The sequence below is a fragment of the Lichenostomus cassidix genome, chromosome 4 (genome assembly GCF_008360975.1).
Source record: "Lichenostomus cassidix isolate B80296 chromosome 4, HeHo_3.0, whole genome shotgun sequence".
In the NCBI taxonomy this organism is placed as follows: domain Eukaryota; kingdom Metazoa; phylum Chordata; class Aves; order Passeriformes; family Meliphagidae; genus Lichenostomus; species Lichenostomus cassidix.
In genome coordinates this window covers 17,618,519-17,638,864 of record NC_139484.1, presented here as the reverse complement: position 1 = coordinate 17,638,864, position 20,346 = coordinate 17,618,519, and the positions used below count along the sequence as shown (strand labels likewise).

Sequence of the window (20,346 nt, the reverse complement as noted above, 5' to 3'; positions counted from 1 at the left end):
GTCATGCTCCACACTATGGCTCAAGACCTTCAGATGTACCATAAAATGTGTACAGGCTTCTTGTCTGGTCAGTTTTATGATTAAAGTATTATCTCAATCTAGTGTACTACAATGCTCATGCACTCTTATATAAAAGCATCAAAGGTACAACTGAGCATAAATGGTATGAAACCATTAGGGAAGCTTTACTGCTAGAGGCTCTGATTGCAAAATCTGAACTTCAATGTACTATTTTTGTTCTCAGTAATTAAAAAGGTTTAAAAAAATCATACAAAGCACCATGTAGATATGTGTAAGTATGATAATTGCGACAAACTAGTTAGCAAAACTGAGGAGCTGTTATTTGTTAAGTTAGATGGACTGAGTTTACACCAAATTTTATTTAACTGTAGTTCTGGTGGAGAAATATCTTCTGATCCATCTATGAAATTCTTCCAGCACAGCCCTCACCCACACAGATGGGAATTCATTTGCTAAAAGGACAGTTGGCAGCAAAGACCATCCTGAGCTTTGTGGGCTATGTCTCTTTAGGAGACATTATTATGGCAAACACTCCCTCCGTGCTACGATATTTAAACAGTCTTCCCGGCAATGTTAAAAATGTAAGGTGTGCATAATTATGAAATATAACTATACAATGACTTTCATATTTAAAGAGCAGCAGAATGTTTCCCAGCTGTGTCCAGTAAAGTGTCAGAGTATTGATATTACTCTCAGCTTTCATTTCTGAAGGCAAAACTATTCCTGCTTCCCTCACTCCCTCTGAAGTGTTCTCCTCCACACCTGATGGCCTCTGTTGTTTGAGGCAAGTCTTCATTACCCATTAAATTCTCAAACTGACTGAGAAATCCTGACCGAGAAAGCAATCCAGCCAGCACTAGTGAAAATCCTCCCATTTCTTTCACAGGAACAACACGTTCACAGATGTAATCCAGATAAAAATCTCCTACAATCCAGATAAAAATCTACAGGGCGGTTTTGCTGAAGATAAGAGAAATATTCCTCATATGAATGCAGCCAACTTTCTGACTGAGCAGAAGGTCATAAAACAAGTATAACTCAGAAAAGCAGAGGCATATATAAGCATCAGAATGAGAGGTGAGAATTCAAAACAGCTTTTGTACATATGGGAGTGGAAAACAGCTGAATAAAACAAACTCAACATAAATGCCAGCATGGTTTGCTGCCTAACAAAATGCAAAGCCATATGTGTGGAGCAAAGGAAAATGGCTGCACTGATTTCCAGGGCTGGAAGAAAAAACAACAGGAAAAGGAAGGGAAGGTGAGTTGGGAGCAGCAACTACTGGATGCTGCCAAGGTCTTTGAGACCATAAAGGCTGTGAGAAGATGTGGAACAAGAACAGGAGTGCATTGTGATGTGTTTGCCTTCAGTGAATACTCAGAGTAACAGCTCCATAATTCTGTGGGTTGAAATTCAGCCAGTGACACAACCTGGTCACAGATGGGTCAATACTTTTGCTGTCATCAGTAACAGATGTTCTGTCCTAAGGGACCAGGAGCCATCTGCTTATGGCCTGATCTACAAAGCTCCACAACTTGAGAGATCAAAAGACCTGGGAGTCTAAAATATTGGCTCTCTTGTCCATTGGAAGTCTGACTGAACTTCCCCTGTTAAGAGCCAAGAGCAATTTCTGTTTGCTGCTCAATCCCCTGCTTGGTTGTACCTGCATTTCTGTAGATCCCTCTTTATCCTTGCTCCCTGCAGCTGAAGGCTTGTTCTTCCTCATACCTGGTTTATCTGTCTGTTATTTTGGACTCAGTGATATTGTATTCTGCATGGTTTCTCTTCACCAAGGTTGTGTGCTTGCCTTGCTCCTTGCCTGATGATCTCTGAATGTCCCTGACCATCACTGAGCACTGGACAGCCTCCAGCCATCCTTACTCCTCAGACTTCTGGCCTCAGCCACACCTTGGTCAAGGTATTGGATTCTCTTCTGGGTTAGAAAGTCCTCACTTAGCTGCAATCACTACATCTACCCAATACTGATCCTTACCACACAACTCCACAAGCAATATCAACTAAAATGGGTTAAAACAAGAGAGCAGAAAAGTGAGGGGCACCTGCAGTAGTTATAAATTAGATGAAAGTCCCATAAGACCCAGGAAGATGCATCCCATCTTCTTTCTAGCTGTCAGTTCTGGCAAGTAGTTTGTGTAACTAAGTCTCAGCAGCCAAAAAAAGAGAGCATCTTTTTTTTTTTTTTGTGTCATCCGGTGCTTGTTGATGTAATATGTGTGCTTTGAATGTTATGATTATTTATTATTAAACTAAGGGAAACATTGTGTGAGTCTGCCAGACTTTCAGGAATAGCTTGCACTCTTGCACATGCCTTTCCTTTATGTACAGCTTGGCACCTTGGAGAGCATTGTTTTTGTCTGTGCTTATTTTAAACTGAGAAGCTTAAAGAACTGCAGTAACAGTCACAGGGCAAAAAGGAAACCAGATATTTATATTATCAAGCAGTTAAGCTTTCAGGTTGGTTATGAGCATGTTTAGTGGCAAGCAGTGCCCTAATTCTGTAAGGGCTTCAGGACGTCCTGCACTTGACACGTGAGACAAGGGGTGCTCCTGGCCCAGTGTCCCCCAGGCCACCAGGGCTGCCTTTGAAAGGGCATTTGTGCTCAGAACAGATGTGTGGGCTATGAGTCTGGGCTCAGGCATCCCTGGATGTACCTTGAGACCATCCAAGTCCCATCTGGGTGCCTCAGCACAGCTGGCAACTTCATGTGGTGTCAGGACAGTGAGCCCGTGGGGAGGAGAGCACCTTCTACTCCATCTGGACGGACAAGATGGTTGGCAGGCTGCAGAAGGAATTGGCTGAAGGTGTCTGTGTGGGGATGTTTGCAGATACAAGACTTATCTGAGAGGGTACAGGGCTACATCATGCTGCCAAAACGGAGAACATTACAGGTAACTTCTGAGCTTTAAGAGGATATTTGTCGTGTGAAAAAATCTATGGAGACTTTATAGCAAGTGCTCATTAATTCTGTCAGGTTAGTTAGGTTCTAGTCATCAGGGATTGTTCCTATTTTTTCCTGTGCTATTTCTTCTTCCAGCACAAATTTGTCTTTTCTGTTTTTTTTTTCATGAGAAATGTTTTTCTAGGATGCTCTACACATGTGCTGAAGGGGAGTCACTGTTCAACTGATCCTGTTAGCACTATGAAGAAATGCTGATCCTGACAGACACTTTGATGTGCTAAACTAAACCCCAGCAGACACAGGTACCAAGAGGAGCCCTGCAAAAACACGACAAGCAGATCATCATAATTGGCCGGATTTTTTTATTGCAATACATCATTATTTGATTAGAAATAAATATGTCCTCTGATCTCACTCTTGCTTCATAAGACTGAAAACAAAGGTAGGTTGGGATCTGTCAAAGCTCACTGGGCTTGTCTCAATTTCTTTTTGGACTCAAGGATGAAAAGCCCTGTAGCACCAGTGGGAGGTAAGTTATGCCAACAGTAAACACTTTTTACAGTCTCTTGCTTATAGGTACCAGAACAATGTAGGACTTGGAGCTGTGTTTTACCAGAGGGTATCAGTTGTGGCTTAACATCACAGTGCCAAGAAAGTTGGATTGATACAATATGAGAGAAATGCCAAATCAGCATTTCAAGGCACATTTAACAGTATAGTAGAGTGAAAGTTGGTTTTGCCTTTTAACAAGAATTGATTATACATTTTTCACACATTAGAGTCTATGCTAAGATCTACAGATGTTCATCATCATGTGAGGCAGCTGTAGCAAAGTTTCATACTTGCCATGTGAACATATCATGGGCCTGTGATCTGTTCCACAGTGGTCTCATCTCTCAGATGAGTCCTCCAGAATTGTAGGTTCAAAGGAGCAGATCCCAGGCACACCCTAGGGCTTTTATTTTCAGCTTTTAGGTTTTGTTACATGCAGATCTACAACTGTGAAATTTTAATAGAGAAAATTCAATAAAAAAAGTTTATAAAAACATTTCTACCCTGTATAGAATGTTGTTTCAGAGGGTTTTGTTTCCAACCAGCAGCTTTTTCTTGCTTCCTAGTTGCAAGAAGAACTACAGAGCTCTTTTCTGTGTCTTCAAATACTTTTTTTCTTTCTGTTGCTTCAGTGTCTTCTGTAGTGTCCCTGCCACCCAGGACTCAGCCTGCCAATACCTCTTAGCCTTGTGGTAGCAACCCCTCACTGCTCAGGCACAACCCTTTCCAGAGGGAAGGAGAGGCTCAGAGAACAGCAATTCCATCTCAGCAAAAGTACATGTCCCTCTCTGCTTCCCCATGTAATCTTTTTGGAAGATTGAAGGTAATGAAAATTACTCTAACCCATGCTATCCCCTGCAGACCTACTCATGGTCAGAAACAGGTTTAAATGCCTTAGCTACTGTTTCTTTGTCCATCACTTATCTGGGAGAGATTATGTCTGCTCAAGAATAATAGTTGTCACATATATGTGACAGTATTTCAGTCTAATTTCTGCCTTATAACTAATCGTTCAAATATCCAGCTCACAGACAGTTGTTTTGAGGTTTGTGATAAGCTCTATGATGTCGGTTTTCTTTCCTCTTGACAGATGCAATTTTTTGAGTTAAGGACATAAATCCCATGTAATCATGCAATGATTCAGCCACAAATACCTGTGGTAGCAAAAATGTTCACAGCATTTTTATTTTTCCTTATGTGCTGCTGAACAACTTATTTTTACATTAATAAATGCTGGACACAAGAATTTTTGAAGCAAATGCAGAGATTTATTCCAGAAAATATTAGCTCATTCTCACTTTTTTTTTTCCTGTTTTCTCTCTCTCCCTGTCAAGTCTTAACCACAACTCCTCAACATGAATCAGGCTGTTTTAAAATAATTAAAAGTTTCTGCCTTAGCATGGCTTCCATTGACACCACATCTGCTTGAGCGTGGTAGGAAGCAGCTTCAAGCCAATTAAAAGGAGATGGGTGCATTGTGCAGCTCCCTTCTCTCTTGGTGAACTTTTGACCAAGAGGGCACTGTATTGATGAATTTCATTTCTTCCTAGTCTGCTTGTACTCTGCTTGATCGCTTGGAGCTTTGCTCTCTTCTGTTTCAGTACAATGACCCTGCTCTTGAGAAAGCTGTGGGTTCGAGGCAAAGATTCCAAGTTATTACAAGACGTTGAGCACACAGATCTCTCCTTGGCTGTCTGCAAGATGTTGCCTCAAAGTTAAGAAGGGCTCTCACCCCAGAGAAGGAGAAGTAGCAAGGCATTATTTCACAGCTTTTAAGGCAGTAACAAAGAAAGAGTTTCACTCAGCACTACATAGCTAAATAGACTGAGTCCTTGGGGGTGAATATGTGAAAGGAACAAACAGAGTGCACCTGGGAGCTGAGTTAGTGAGAGACACGAGTTCTGTGTGGCTTTTAAGAGCTGGTCTAGAGGCAGGAGCTCACCTGCTGGGCAGGCAAGGCAGAGGTCCCCTTATGAGTAACTCTGTGTATGACAACTAAAGGATGTTTCTGTAGGATTCTGTCTCTGGCATGGTGCTATAGGTATTTTTTCAAGAGCTCAAGCTGCAGTTTTGCCAGCCTTTCTGATTCTTGTGTACTGGCTTGTCTTGAGCAGAGTCGAGTGAACAGAGCCAGGGGTGCAGTGTTGCAGGATCCATGCTCCAGCCTGCTCATTGTTATGCTAGCCAGAAAAAATGAGTTTGCTTTTTGGCCTTGGGCACTGGTCAACAAAGAGTGTTGGCATCAAATAACTGTCCCTTGAAAAGCCATGAAAGGTTTTGTTACTCATTTTTGCTAATACTTGGGTGTTAGGTGTTAATTAAGATATGCAACAGCAGAACAGGGCCACAGATCACTTTCTGTGAGCAGAGGATGATTCTGAGAGGAAAGCAGTTTACATATCCTTCAGGAGGAAAGCAGAGCAACAAAAAAATTATCTTCTTATATATAGTTACAAGGAAATTCGTGACACCTACATCTTAATATTGGAAAAGTCCTTTGCTGTTCAGAGACTGCACATTCAGGATCTAAGTGACAGGTGGAAGTAACATTCTGAAACTAGTACACCATGAATTTCCATTTCCTTAGGAATTTAATATTTATAAAGTGGCTTAGCTTTGAATTGCTATGACAGTATCACAGCATTAAAAGTCTTGCCTGTCCTGATAATATAAATGTAACTGCTTTCCCTAAGAGCATTTTTGACTAGTCCTTGTTCCAGACTATTTTATTTTTTCTTCAGTTATGACACTTTCCACACATACAGAAAGGGTCTTTGTGGCATGGAAAGAAAGTAAGCATGACCTTTATCAAATAAAAAATATTCATTGCTTCTGCAACAAAGACTAAGTGTAGATGAAGTGGAGAGAGTTGTATTTACACAATATCTGGAAGACAAATACTGACCAAATCTTTTTATCACCAGTACACCACTCCAAGTTAATTGGAAAGACAGAATGACATCACAAAATCTCATCAAAGGGATTTAGAGATGTCAGTCTGAGTTTCTAAACTTACAGTGAATTTGGCACCTAATTTTTTTACCTAGTCTTTTGGACTTTCAAGATAATAGAAAAGAAATAATGGAATGGATAGGATAATTTAGGAAGAGATTGTGTTTGAAACCACATTATCAAATAAATCGCCCTCTGTGGGAGAAAACAATAGAGTGGGACCTTGACTTTACCGGTTGGATAAAGATAAGTATTCAGACAGAGACAACTACAGCTTAGGAAGATAATAGCTTGTCCATCGGGGCAATGTTGCCAATTAATGTAAATAGCAGCATATAGATCTCCTCAGTATTGCCACTGGGCATGCTGGGAATATTGTTAACGCCTGTGTGGCCATCTGTTATTAAGGAATTGGAGGAGCAAAAGGAAATAAGAAAGAGGACAAGAAAGAGAGGATCAACTTCTCATTTGAGATGCAAGGGTTTCCTCTTAATTAAGCAGCATTTTTTCAGGTCTGAAATAGAGTGTGTCTGCATTTATTTATTCTGTGACTCCTTCACAATATGCCTCATTTTGAAATCCAAGATCAGAAGAGATATTTTTCCAAGAAGAAAGCATCGTTTGTGCTCTTTACAACACATGGCTTGAATAGTTTGTTAATGTTATTACATCTTCCTTGTAACTCCATTAGTGTTTCAGATGAAGACAACTGTCTATTCCTCACCTGGACAACCCCATAGAAGATAAAAAAATGGATAATATCCTGGAGGCTGTGATTCGTGGAAAACTTACCATTATCATAGCTCAGCTCAGCTTATCTGTTTGAAACTAAAGGAAAAAGACCTTACATAATATTATTCATTCTAGGCAAAGGATGATGGTGCCCAGAGATAGTTATTAGGACTGATTATAAAAGTATTTTGGGTTTTTTTTTCAGCAAGATTATTTTTTCCCCAGTGGAAAACTGTATATTAGAATGTTCTAGTGAGAAACAAATATTGTGGCTTAAATCCACAAAGAAATAAATTTATTCTTTTTTACCTTATGGAAACGGCAATTCTGAGCTAAACAGGAAAGATCAGATACACAAATTTCCTGGCTTGATCTATGTGGCCACTCTTGACTCCTGAGCAGGGTGGGAGGTCAATGGTATCGTGAACATCCTGACTGTGGTGCAGCATAAAAACTAGCTTAGAGATTTTTCTGCAGCAAAAAATGACAACCCACAGCATTTGAACCATGGGGAGTAAAAAAGCAATACAAAAAACCATTGCCAAATACATATGTTTTTTGGTTTGGTTAAAATAATTTGTTTTCACTCTCAGGTTTCTCCATGGGGAAAAAAAATCAGGGGGAACTAGAAGCTGTTTGTGATCAATAATACCTACTGTAGTTCCTCAGCTGATATACACAGGTGTTTTTGCATTTACTATTATCTGATCCAAGTAGAAATACCAGGAAAAGACTAACAGCACATGCCTGGTATCAATACAGCAGCAGCTGCAACAGCATTGCAAAAGCAGGGGAGAATTTTAGAGTGCTGCCAATAAAGTATTTTCATGTCATGTCTGAGCTTACAGGATCTTCTGACTTGTGCAGCAACCTTTTCAAAAGGCGTCTCTGAAATAATACTAATGATTAATGTATTCTGGAAGAATTTGTGTGACTACTGGTTTCAGTCCACTCACAAAATCAAGGTTAGTAACTAAAAAGGACTCCAGCAGGAATCCTGATAAGGATTTTTAGTGGTCTTATGAAAAAAAAATAAAAAGGAAGCCGAGATATAAAAGCATAAATTCCAGGTAACAAAGATAAGTGCATTGTCCTGGCTGACAGACTGCTGGTGGGAGATGCTCCTGCCCTGCATGTGTCCATGAGCAGTTGGAGGCTCTGACTGCGAGTCAGGATTTTGCAGAGATGGCAGTGCATGTGTGTTTGTAAAGTTCCACAGCCTCAGTTTTCCCCTACGAGATCTAGTGATGGGCAGATTTGTCCAACCCCCAGGAAAAGGCAGGGTCTGCCAAAACATCACTAGGGAGATCTTATTGATGTTTGTCCTTTTTACTGAGTCTCACAAAGAAATGAATTTTGCAGGTTGCTGGCCACAAGCTTGAGAAGACAGAGCTTGTCCCCTCACACCACTAATGTGAGCACACCAATCAACACCATGGCTAATTAGCTCCTCAGCCCACTGCATCACCTTCCTGGCAGGTAAGGCTCTCCTCCATCTTCTTTCTATTACCCTGTTCTGAATTTCATTTCTGGCCTCTGGTTTGTGGACAAGGATTGCATCATTGCATCATAACAGCAGTTAATTAGGAATGAAACCCACCCAAATCAATTACAACCCAAATCAAATTACTCTTAGGACAAAAATGCAGCAATGACTATTGCAGTGAAATATATGAGAAAGCTGTCTTGATGGTTCAGTATTTATAGTGGCCAGCAGCCACTGTAAATTCCCCAGTATAACAGGAAATAAACAGCATGTGTGAAATGATCTCATCTCGTCAGGGTGCTGATTTTATGAGCAGTTCTGTTGGTGCTTATCTTCAGACATGTAGATAGATCTACATGTGATCTGAACAAAATAGGCTTTGGTTCCAGAGACAGCAGGATGAGAAGAGCCCTGAATAAATGCAGAGGGGAAAAAAGGGAAAGAAGGAAAAAAAAAAAAAACCGGTAAAGGAAGGTGGAAACTGTCTGGGGAAAAGAAAAAAAAAGAGTTAAGGGGCAAAAAGATTGCATTGTATGGTGGGTATTGTTTAGGTTTTGTTTCATTTTTCTTTATCCCTGTGAGTGAGATGTACTGTTCCATGCTAGCATTGTTGTTGCAAGGAAACTGTGTGCTCACACATCTGGTCTGAGAGTGAGAGAGGTTCCAGCAAGGCATGGGATGTGACAGGAAGGGGTAAGCTCAGGCTTCAGACAGAAATTAATATTTTGGAGAGCCAAGATTTTTATGGAGGTGACACAGCAGAGCGCTGATAGAGAAGATGGGAATGCACTGCTACTTTGAGCCATAGCCACAAGCACAAATAATAAGATACAGGATGTGTTATAAGGCTTTAGCTTTAGGTCTCTGCTCAAAGCAATGCACGATACGAGGTGTGGGTGGTAGAGATGCCCATTGTTCATGTCCCTTGTAGGCTTTCATTCACATAGATCTACAACCACCAGGAGGTAAAATAAAAGAAAAAATTTAACATACTTTACAGATCTTTGAGGGTGAAAAGTTCCAGCAATGAACCATTTTCAGGTCCACCTGATTGCTGACTTCCCAACTGCCCCTCCTCCTAAGGAAGAAGAGGCAAGGAAAGACAGAGGAGAGATGAGCAGGGTTCCCTTCAAGAGACAGGTAAGTTTGGGCAAAGGTGTGGGTGCAGGGAGAAAAGAACAGAAGAAAGCAAGTAGATTCTTGTAAAGGGACTGAGGTGGCCCTGGGATTCCAGGGATGGCTGTGGGGTGCTGGTGCAGAAACGCTGGGATTTATACCTGCAGATATGATAGCTGGATGAGAAACTGTTGAGTTACCACAGGGAATTTCTGAAGCTTTTTACCAGGAGCATATTCTTAGCAGCACTGAAAATACGGCTGGACTGGAGCAGACGACAGCCAGCATAAATCAACAGAGGGCAGCTAATTAACAACAGTGAGGGAACAGCCCAGGATTTCAGCTGCTGTAAGGTGCTGTGCTTGCTCCAGTGAGGGGGTTGAGATGCAGTGATGAATTGACACTATTTTAAGTTTCCCTGCTTTTTTTGTATGTCTGCTGGGATGTGCTGCTCTGACCCCTGTGACAGGTTCTCTGAAAAGTAAATGGGTTTGGAGGGCTCTGCCTATGTTGGGGGGAAATAATCTTTCCATAATGAGAAAGACTCTGAAAAAGACTTCTTTTTTTTCCCAAAAAATCTGTGTGTTGAGGATATGAGGCTGCTATGAAATTCCTTTCTGTGTCTGACTCCTTCCTGTCATTCCCCAAGAACATCTTTCCAAGCTGGTCAGACTCAGACACATGCAAGTGAGGTGGCAGATGTGTTAGGATGTAGGTTTGATGGGACCTGGGAACCAAGCAGGGACAGGAGAACAGTGTGGAGCTTTCTTTGCAGCATGTGCTTTGCTAGATACCAAAGAATCAAGTCATAAGGTAAAGCCCTGCTGTCTCTCCTTTCCAGACAGGAGCACAGAAAGTTCCAGTTTTCTTGGGGAAAAAAAAAAAATCAGAAATAAAATTAGGGTGCTGGGAAAGGCATGGGACATCTCCAGAGTTTCTTCCCACGGCTGAGAGAGGGTGAGAAAGGATGCATGACTTTCCTTGAATGGTAGTGCCTAGGAGCCTCAGACAAAGGTCTTGTTTAATTTTCTGTTCATACATCAGATGGCTGCAGGTTTCATGAGACTTTGAGCATCTTTAAAGGAAATGTGTTTATTGGGACTAGGTTTTTTTACAAGGCTGGTGGTTTGTTAGGGGTTTTTTTTGTGAGATAGGAAGGAGCAGTGTCCAGAGGATGAGATATACAGGGGATTTTAAAGAAAAATGCCAGCAATGCTCACAAGTGCAGCTCCTAAATGCACATAAATGTTCGTGGAAGAACTTCAGACTAATAAACACAAAGTGCTTGTTTGTTTCTTTTCTTATAAACAAAGAACACTAAAAGAAAATTAACATGATTGGAGAAAATAAGAGGAACTTGAACAGCTTGCTGCAGTAAATGGATTTTGTCAGCTTTAATGTATGTGCCAGTGACACTTCAGGTATAAATGAGGACTTGAGAAGCTCTTAAATCTGAAGATGGAAGCTGATGAAACGTGATATTCTTCCTGTATTTAAATTAGGCTTAGCAACTACTAGATGATCACTTAAACCCTATCTGATCCATCATTTCCATGTTTTAATAGTCTTTAATTTCTCCAGCTATTTTGAAGGAATTGATTGCCATTGTCCTGTTAAGCACCTTCACTGAATTATTTTTGGGTTAGTGTTGTTAACTTTGGATAAAGGTAAAAATCAAGATCTCTGTGTGAAGATGAAAGATGACCATATTTTGCAAACAACAAATAAATAGAGAAAAACCTCACAGGCAGTGTAAACATTTCAAAGTAATTCGATAATAACTCTTTTTGCTAAAACACACAAACAAGCCATTGAGTATTGTCTTTGTGGAGAACTGAAGATTTTCCAGGCTTTCTCTATTAAGTTTAGTTCAGTTTGGGCTTCACTGATTGTGAGACCTTTTATTTTTCACAGATATTTTCTTTACATTCATAACACTATTCATATCTCTGAGGAGAGGCAGGAAGGGGGAAAATATCTGCTACAACCTAAATGTGTGCACTGTTTGTTAGCACAGAATAAAAGCCTGAAGTTTTTCAGCATGCAGTGAATAGATCAATGTGTATTTAGAAGCAGAAAGAGCCTCCCTGGTTATCCAGGCTCATCCCTGCAGGCTGTAAGCTGTCAGTGATTCAGCTACCTGTCCTTCTGGTTGAACTTATTTTCCACCTCCTGCAATTAAGTCAGGACAGGGGACTGTTTGAAAGCACCACATTTTTCACTGCTTTGTGGAGAGAAATGCCTGTTGGCTGACTGAGAAGGTGTTTGGGTTGGCTCCTTGGGTTCCCAGCCTGTCCTGTTTAATGCCTTCTCCCCCCTGGACATCACTGTAGCTTCTGCCCTGCTTCAGCTGAGAGAAATGTGGTTGGCAAAGGGTGGCTGTTCAAACTGGGCTGAGCTGCAGTCCTGCCCCACTGGGGAGGAGGAGGGTAGGTGGAGGGCTCCAGCCTCTCCAAACAGCAGAACTGCTGCCAAGAACTGATGTGCAAATAGGTCCAGGTGCCATTGCCAGGCTCACCCTTCTTTTGAGGCAAACAACAGTGCATACCCAAGACAAGGGAATTTTTCATATTAGTGTACATGAATCTGCCAGCAAAGAGGACAAAGAGAAACTTTCCCTCTGAAATCCTGACCTAGGAGCAGGATCCATCTAAAGAGCTAGCCTGCTGTCTCCAGAGATGCATGCCACTTGCCTACCTAAATAAAACAGAGGAGTAATTCCTAATGTGGTGCTTGGGCCACTGTTCAGATCTGAAGCACTTTTTATTAGGCCCTTTAATCTGGATATAAAATGAGGCTGCCCATTGAGAAACTACAAACTTCTTGACGTGAATGTCCATGTCTTCAGAGGGAGAATTGCTTCTCCCCTCCTACTAGCTTTCTAATCCCTGAATATCACCATCTTCCAGGAGAAGTGGTTGAAATTTTAAGCTGATGAAAACAAAGGATGGGATAGTTCTGCTGGTTGGCATAGGCTGTGGGTTGCCCAAATTCTGCTTCATGCTCCCTGGGGCAGTGGCAGCAGCTATCCCTTGCCTGTGTGACAGAGAGCTGGGAAAGCTGAGATGCTCTCATTCCTGAAGAATCCAAATGGGCAGCCAAAGAGAAATGAAGATTTTCACCTTGCACTCTCTGTACACACTCTGCCAATGCTGTAGATAGAGCTTAAAACTGGGCTAGATGAACTTGGTTTATGGAGAGTTAAGATTAATTTCTGAGCCCAGCACAGGGAACCTGAACCACATTCTTTGTCTGTAGCCATTTCTAATTACTAGAGCCATTCACTTCTCTTAAGCTACTTATTAAAATTATTAGCTTAGAAGTCCTCCATTACAGACTTGTCCTAGAAGAAGTCTTTTATTTGCAGTTGCTTAACATTAAAAAACAAATTACCTGTCCCTGCTCTTTGCAATGATAATCTAGCAGCAAGAACAGCATTTGCCATAAACTGCTTCTGTGCTGGTTGCTTTCAGTAAAGCTTCCATCAGATTAAAAGATGAAATGAGGTTTTGCTCTGTCAGCAGGAGAAGTTAAAAGAAACTGGCTTGTTGTAAACAATGAACAATTATGCTGGGAATTAACGTCCAAGGAGAGGACAAACTCTTTCAGCATATAACCAGGCGGAAATTAATGTTCAGCAAATGGATAAGGTTTCTCACAACCACATCCAAGTCAACCAGAATGCTTGATTTCCCTTGTCCATTTTGCAGTTGAAGTTTGTACTTCTCTTCCAGCAAAATTCTAACATGTCAAGTCCCTGCTCAGTATAAGAACATGGATTTTATGGCCTTCACAGTACTGCCATTGCTTTTTTTTTTCTGTTTTAAGAGGAGAGGGAAAAGAAAAATTGTGAAGAAGGAGGCTAATTAGAGAAAATGGGCTTAATTTGGAAGCCACAGGTACCTCTTTTATAAGCTTTTGTTGAGCTTGTGCCCACAGTAAATTTATACAAGCTTTGGAGAGATGGTAAATCTCTGTTTGCTATGGCCTGCTTTAAATGGGGAGCTTTCAGCACTGCTTTGCTCATAGCTAAGGGCACAGATGAGGTAATAAAACCAACAAGTCCTGGGAAATACCCACTCAGCTGTGAGAAACATTTCCTTGAATCCCTTGTTTTTCTGGATCCCTGTAAAATAGCTTTCATTGTTTCAATAAGATGCATGGTAGCAACATCACTGTGGGTTTAACAAGGGCTGTTGTGAGGTTTGATTCCTCAGCTCTCTGCTGCCTTCTGTCTTGCCAGTCAGGCATTTCAGGCCTCTTTTGAAAAGACTGTCATTTGTTTTCACTGTTTCATCTTGCAGGTCCTGGCCAGCCTAATTGTGGAAGGTTTCATTGCAAGAATTGAATGCTGATCGAACTGAACCGCCCCAGTTGAGTGAAGTGTGACCTGTGTCCACCTCTCCATTGAACAGGAGTCACTTAGGTGAATTACTATTAAAACAGTAAAAATCAAAGCAATGCAATCGCATTTACAAATTGGAGTTGTATTTGATGGAGGTATCTAATTAGACAACCAGAATGCAGTGTTGAGGCTGAGCAGGAGCAAACCCTGATTTTTTCAGCAGGGCCAGCCCACACTGAATGTGATGAGTGTGTAGGTTCCTCCCTGGCACAGTCACACCCAAAGAGGGCTGCCAGGAGCAGGTCAGATTGTGATGTCCCACTACTTGCTAGCAGCAGCATGGGTGCTTTTACCCCAGCTAGGGAGAGGAAAAATCTGTCGTGGTCTGAAACCTCAGGACAAGGCTACACCTTTGTCACCTACCCTGTCCAAACTACACAGCAAGCACTCTGTCTGGAGAGCTGAGAAATGCCTCTCACTCGCAGGAGCTTCAGCTGGGTGGTGAGTGGCCCAGCATGTTTCTGCCTAGACCTCACTGCTTGGGAAAAAGGCCTGCTGGTACCCTTAGCTGGTACCACTCATAGCCCAGCAGCTCTGGAATTACCATTTTGAGAGCCTCTGTTAGGTCTCTAGTGTCACCCTAATGACTAACACTTCAGCAGCTCTGAAAATCCACACACACAGGATTTACCTGCCTTTAGAATACTGTGAAAATCTAGTGACATGAATCTTGTGTTAGGATCCACAGGCTGAGACACAATGAGTGAATGTTTTGTGTCTTGTCATCTCCATACCACCACTGGAAAAATGTAAAAGACCACAAGCAGTGAGGCCTAGGCAGAAACATTTATATCCCTGCTAAATACTGAAATTCCCCCCCATCCTTAGGATGGCAGTCATACCAGCTCCCAGGTAAATCTGAATGCTTAAGAAAAGCTCTGGCACTGAACTTCAGCCCTCCACTGGTATGAAGGACTGAATTTCCTTTCTGAACAACCAGAATGGCTGTGCTTCTCTTAGGCAGTGGAGGTGGTAGTTCTCCATGAAAAAAAAAAAAAGAAACTTTAGCATGGCACTGATTTTATTAAAATATTTGGTTCTTTAAAAAGAGTCTATAGATCAGGCTTGAGTCTAAAAAAGCAGATGTGGTAGATATAAATGAAATAGAAATAGTAAAGAGCTCAACAGTAACAGATGGGCAGAGCTCAGGCTCTGGAGGCAACTCAAGAGAAATAATCAGATTGAAAAGTTGAAAGAATTAAGACTTCTTAGATAAAACTGGAGTCAATAAATATATTTATTTCTTTTTTAAAATAAAAATTCAGTTAATATTTCCATACTTTTAAATAAAAAGTAGAAGCTGCTCTGGCAGGGGTTTTTTTTGTTGTTGCTTTTTTGTTGGGTTTTTTTAAAATAAAACCTCCTCATCCGAGCACAGCATTAGTAACTACTGTAATTCTGAAAAAAAAACATTTGAGGAAATGTTTGTAAGGTCTCAACAGACTCAAGGCAAGATTGATTTGGGGAAATGACAAATGGCCATTAATCCAGGAAACTCTGGCCCTTTAATGAAATGGCTTAAAGAGCAGCACAGGAAAAGATGATCAAAAGCAGATCCTTTCTTAGTAACTACAAATGTGGAGCAGAGATAAGAAGAGTGAACAAGTGTCTGATTGCCTTTTACAATGAGATTATTACTCTGTGTGATCATTAGATATGAATGAGGTCTTTTAATCACTGTAGCTAGGTCTGGTCATTGCCCATCGGCTGAATTCTAACAGAGGTGTGGTGTAATTTATTTAATATTAATGAAGATATTCCCTCCCTCACCAAATAATTCACTATCTGTTTTGACTTGTAGACCTTGCAGAGCAATGGGATGATGCTGTCTGCCAGCTTCTGGCCATTGCTTTGGGCTAGTGAAGGAATAATGACACCTTTACCACTTTGAAATCTCTGCAGAGCAGCAATTTGCAATTTCCCCATTGAGCTACCTCTGTGCAAATCTCATCCTTTATCCTCACTTTCTTTAACTGTGTGTTTGCTATAAGACACTCTGTAAAATCCTGAATCCTGAGCCATTCCTCTGTCCCAAGCGTCAGGCCCAAGTTTGGTGCATGTAATCCCAGCTTGTAGAGCCATGGGATGACAGTGCTGGTTTTGTTCTTTGAGGAGCTACAGCTCTCTGTCTGTGCTGGAAGCCTTAAAAATCAGCATGTAAATAAGTAAACTATTTCTTCTCAAGATTCCAGACAACCTGAAACAAACTCTGAAAGTGGAAACATCCCTCTGCGCTTCTGATAATATCTCAAAACAATAATGGGGATATATTGAAGGGGAGGAAGAAGGAGAGGAGGGAGTTTCTGGTCTTCAGCACCTGAGATGGAAATAGCGATCTGGGCTGGTGAGAGAACACAAGGCAGTGGAAGTAAAGCTTGATCCCAGTCGAGCTGTAAGCTGACACCGAAGTGGCAGCTGGATTTCCAAGCCCCCAGTACCACAGTCCAGTGTGAAATGCAGATACAGGGACTTTAGGTATTCCATTCTGATTCAGCTGTACCTCTAAAAAGCTAAGTTGTCTCAGGGTTTAATTTACCATCATAAGCTGCTGTCCACACCTGGGCTCTGTCACACTGGTAACTACTGATGTCTCAGGGACTACTGGATTCCTAGGTGCTATGAGGTCCTGCCCTGTTCTCAGTCTTCCACTTTGCAGCTGCCCAGATTTTCCCTACAGCTGGCTACTCCACCATCTCTTTGCACCATCCAGTGTCAGTGTGTATTTCTATATCTGGGCATTTCTGATGCATGTGACAAAGTGTCTTGTGCACCCCTCTCTTGGGTCCCTGAAGGATGCCAGACATGCTGATTACCAATCTTTTATCCAACTGCTATTCAAGTTCATTCTCAAATGCCTCATTGCATCACTTTCCCAGCCATGCTAATTAAACATGATACTTTCCATAGTTTCCAAGCATCACTTCAGCATGTTCCACTTCACTGAAAAACCTCTCTCTCATCATGCCAGACTCACTGCTGCCTTCCCTGCAACTACCTTCAATATTTCCTGCACTTGCCAGTCCTGACTGAGCACCAAACTTGTTGAATCCACTTCTGTGCTGTAGTGGAAGGGAGAGAGATAAAGGACATTGTCTCTGCACTACTGGCATTTGACATTTTGTGATAACAGCTCCCTCTATCAGCTACCAGAAGGCACTGAAAAATAATACTGGGAAAAGAGCCATCCCCTCTAAAAACCTGTAAAATTATCCTAATAAAATCAGTAATGAGATCTAGTTTTAAAATAACACACATCCATCTCCTACACACAGATAAAATGCTGACCTCCATTGACGTCCAGTGCTTGCCAAATTCATTCCACACTGTGGCTTGAAGGTTGACCTTAAAGCATTATCTGTTGCTTTTCTTAGGGTAGTGCTCCTCATCTTTAAATTCTTCTGAAGTACCTCACCAGAAAGTTAATATGTTGTGAAAAAAATGCAATATATAAGAGTTCAGTTGATTTAAAGTACAGAATATAGAAATTATTTTATTCTGGATACTATTAATTAAAAAGATTACTGACAGCAGTGGTATCCAAGGATGAATTTCCAATTTGAATTGAAAAATCAAATATATTGGTGGAGAGAAGTGCTTTCTTATCACAAAAATTAATAGCAACTCTCTTGGTTTAGCTGACAGTTTGCCTTTACCTCCAAAGATAATTGTGCTATTTTGCATGGCTGTACAGATATAGTTACACTGCTAGGCACAAAGTTGCCATATAGGTTTGCTAAGTGCTCACAATATAAAATAGCATATATGCTATAGCCCTCTTTATCTCGTTCCCCATATCAATTACTTTTCCCTTCAGATGACATTGGAAGTTAATTATTGTGGGAAGGGCCATTGTGACCTCAGAGATTGTAGTCATATTGCAGCATTCGGAGACAGATTTTCTATTATGGCTGTATTTTTTTCCCTGAAGTCACAATCATTCAGTCTTAATAGACAAGCAGTAATTATTCCCTCTCTCCCATGATGTTTTAACACATCATCTCTGAGACTAAAGTAGAACTGGCAAATACATGTAGGTGTGATGCACTTTTTTGGTGTTAAAATCTACAATATACCAAAAATGTTTGCCCTCACATCACCTAGGCTGCATTAGAATTGTACTTCAGTCTCTGAATGGCTGTTATTGAAACCATTCAGGAAAGCTAGAGATATAAATCCATCAGAGAGTTTTGGAAGCCCAGAGGAATTTCAAAAGCGTGAGGCTGAGTTCAGACCCGGCTCAGGGCTTTATGCTGCTCATCCACCCGTGGAGCAACCCAAGTTTAGATGCAATGAGATGGCTCTGTTGGATATTGACATCAGGAACTGAGACAGGGAGGGCTTAACCTGGGAGTTTCTGTGCATTAACTTACAGGGTGTCACGCTGATGGATGCAGCAACCAAGTCCACAGAAGACAACACTTCAATGCAGGCTCTATAGCAAGAGGGCAGAGGAAAACATTTCTGTTGTGCCCTCTGCATATTGCAGTGTTCAAAGTGACAGAGGCAATGGCACATGTGTTTCTAATCCTGAGTTTCTGTTGTAGTCATTTTTGTGTGTATTATTGGGACAGCTGGGAGGAAAGAAGAGGGTGGTGTATTGTAGGTGATTGTCATCTGCTACTAGGAGGCTGGTTTTATCCCCCCTTTCATCTCATGGTCATTCTCACCTTTCTTCCACCTTTTCACATTCTGCATCTTAGGTCTAGCTCAGCTATCAAGAAGAATTTCAGTTCTAGCTCTTGATCAAGTATTTTAGTCCAAGTTTAGGCGCTCTCAGCAACTGATATTATTTCTAGTAGCATTCATTGTTAAAACTAAACTTATTCATATTTTCTAATAAACTGGAAATAAAAGTTTCTTCTGTTTCCTCATAAAACCCCTAAGAGGTGTAACTTAAGTCCCTGCAAAATACATGGAATGAGAAAATAGTTAATCTCTAAATGCAACAACCAACATAGTGTGAAATTCTACTGGGTGATGGCAATGATATAATTCCATAATATTACCACTCTTTATACAGATAAGCTTTTTTAGCTACAGTTCTGTTCTAGTTATGCCAAAATCATGTTTTCATTTTTCTTAATGGAATGGCCAACTTTTCGATTGAGCAGTATTTTTGTTAATGAAAATACTGCTGATTGGTTTTGAGCACTAGGGTCTGCAGATCACTGCAATAGCAGATGAAATTTCCTCTTCTTGAAGAAACACTACTTCGCTTTTGGAAGAAGTTCACCCAACAAGGAGTAGCAGGAACGAAATGACTAAACAACATGTAATGAAATTAGTCAAACGAACTTAATCTAGTAAAAGTAGAAGGTGGGAGTAAATCACCTCTTATCTGTGCTTTTGAGCATCTCTGAAATTTCCTTGTGGAGCCGTGAGCAAAAGTGGGTGGGGATGGACATGGAGGTTGGGAATGCTGCTTTTACAGGAATGCTCAGTTCCCAAAGGCTACAGCTCATCTGCTTTTTATGCCTGGAAGATGCAGTTTCATTCCCAAGCCAGCAGTATTTCCTCTTTGAATACAGAATTAAGTTTTTCAATAATGTAAAAAGGAAATTAATTTCAGGTCATTTCAACTCAAAAACAAACAAGTGGAGCCCTTAAGGATTTGGTTACTTCTAGCAGAGCTCTTTTGCCTCGAGTTATCCAGATAACAAGGCTCATCAGATCTTCCATTAAAATACTTATTTGTGGATGTGTAACTTGTGAGAAGCAGAACTGATTAAATCTTATTTCTTATTATTTTTTTTTTATCTCCTCTCAGGCTGTCCTGCATTATTAGTTAAACTAGATTCCTTCCAGGTCTCTCACAGGTGAGGATTCAGCAAGGGCATTGTCCCTGCAGATTGCTTTCACCTGAACTTGATGATGATCAGCTGGTGACCCCAAAGGCAGAAGAAAACCCTAAATAGCTCTCACTAGTGCATAACAGAGTGTAAGGTCAGGACTAATACTGAGAGCAAATGTCTCATACAGCAAAAGTTCCTCAGTCTCTAGCACATGTGGCTCTTCTTCCTAACCAGCTCTGTGTCTCCTGTGGACTTCCAGAGGATTGGACTACTCTTTGTCATTGTCTGGCACCGCCAGGTAAGGTGAAATGCGGGTATAGATTTCTATTTCATGCAAAGGAGGCTATGTCTGAATTGACTCAATAAAT

General features: G+C 41.1%; 3 long non-coding RNA genes across 8 annotated transcripts in view; all 3 read left to right on the top strand.

The window, feature by feature from the left end:
- The window catches only part of LOC146437957 (uncharacterized), a 33,017-nt gene extending 28,711 nt beyond the window's left edge, over nt 1–4,306 (top strand). Inside the window, exons 4-5 of one of the 3 annotated variants that reach the window (XR_014851606.1) lie at nt 908–2,932; nt 4,128–4,306. This is a non-coding gene — a long non-coding RNA (uncharacterized LOC146437957). The remainder of the gene's footprint in view (nt 1–907; nt 2,933–4,127) is intronic. The other 2 variants (XR_014851607.1, XR_014851605.1) reach the window with 2 other exon arrangements.
- A 2,767-nt stretch (nt 4,307–7,073) lies between these two features.
- LOC146437956 (uncharacterized) lies at nt 7,074–15,188 on the top strand. Of its 2 annotated transcripts, XR_014852004.1 has the most exons (4): nt 7,074–8,658; nt 9,707–9,805; nt 9,987–10,134; nt 14,086–15,188. It is a non-coding gene; the product is annotated as an uncharacterized LOC146437956 (long non-coding RNA). The 2 variants fall into 2 exon arrangements; XR_014852005.1 differs by lacking the exon at nt 9,987–10,134.
- A 4,771-nt stretch (nt 15,189–19,959) lies between these two features.
- Nucleotides 19,960–20,346, top strand: part of LOC146437955 (uncharacterized) — a 319,641-nt gene continuing 319,254 nt past the window's right edge. For all 3 annotated transcript variants that reach the window (XR_014852002.1, XR_014852003.1, XR_014852000.1), the window contains exon 1: nt 19,960–20,276. This is a non-coding gene — a long non-coding RNA (uncharacterized LOC146437955). The remainder of the gene's footprint in view (nt 20,277–20,346) is intronic.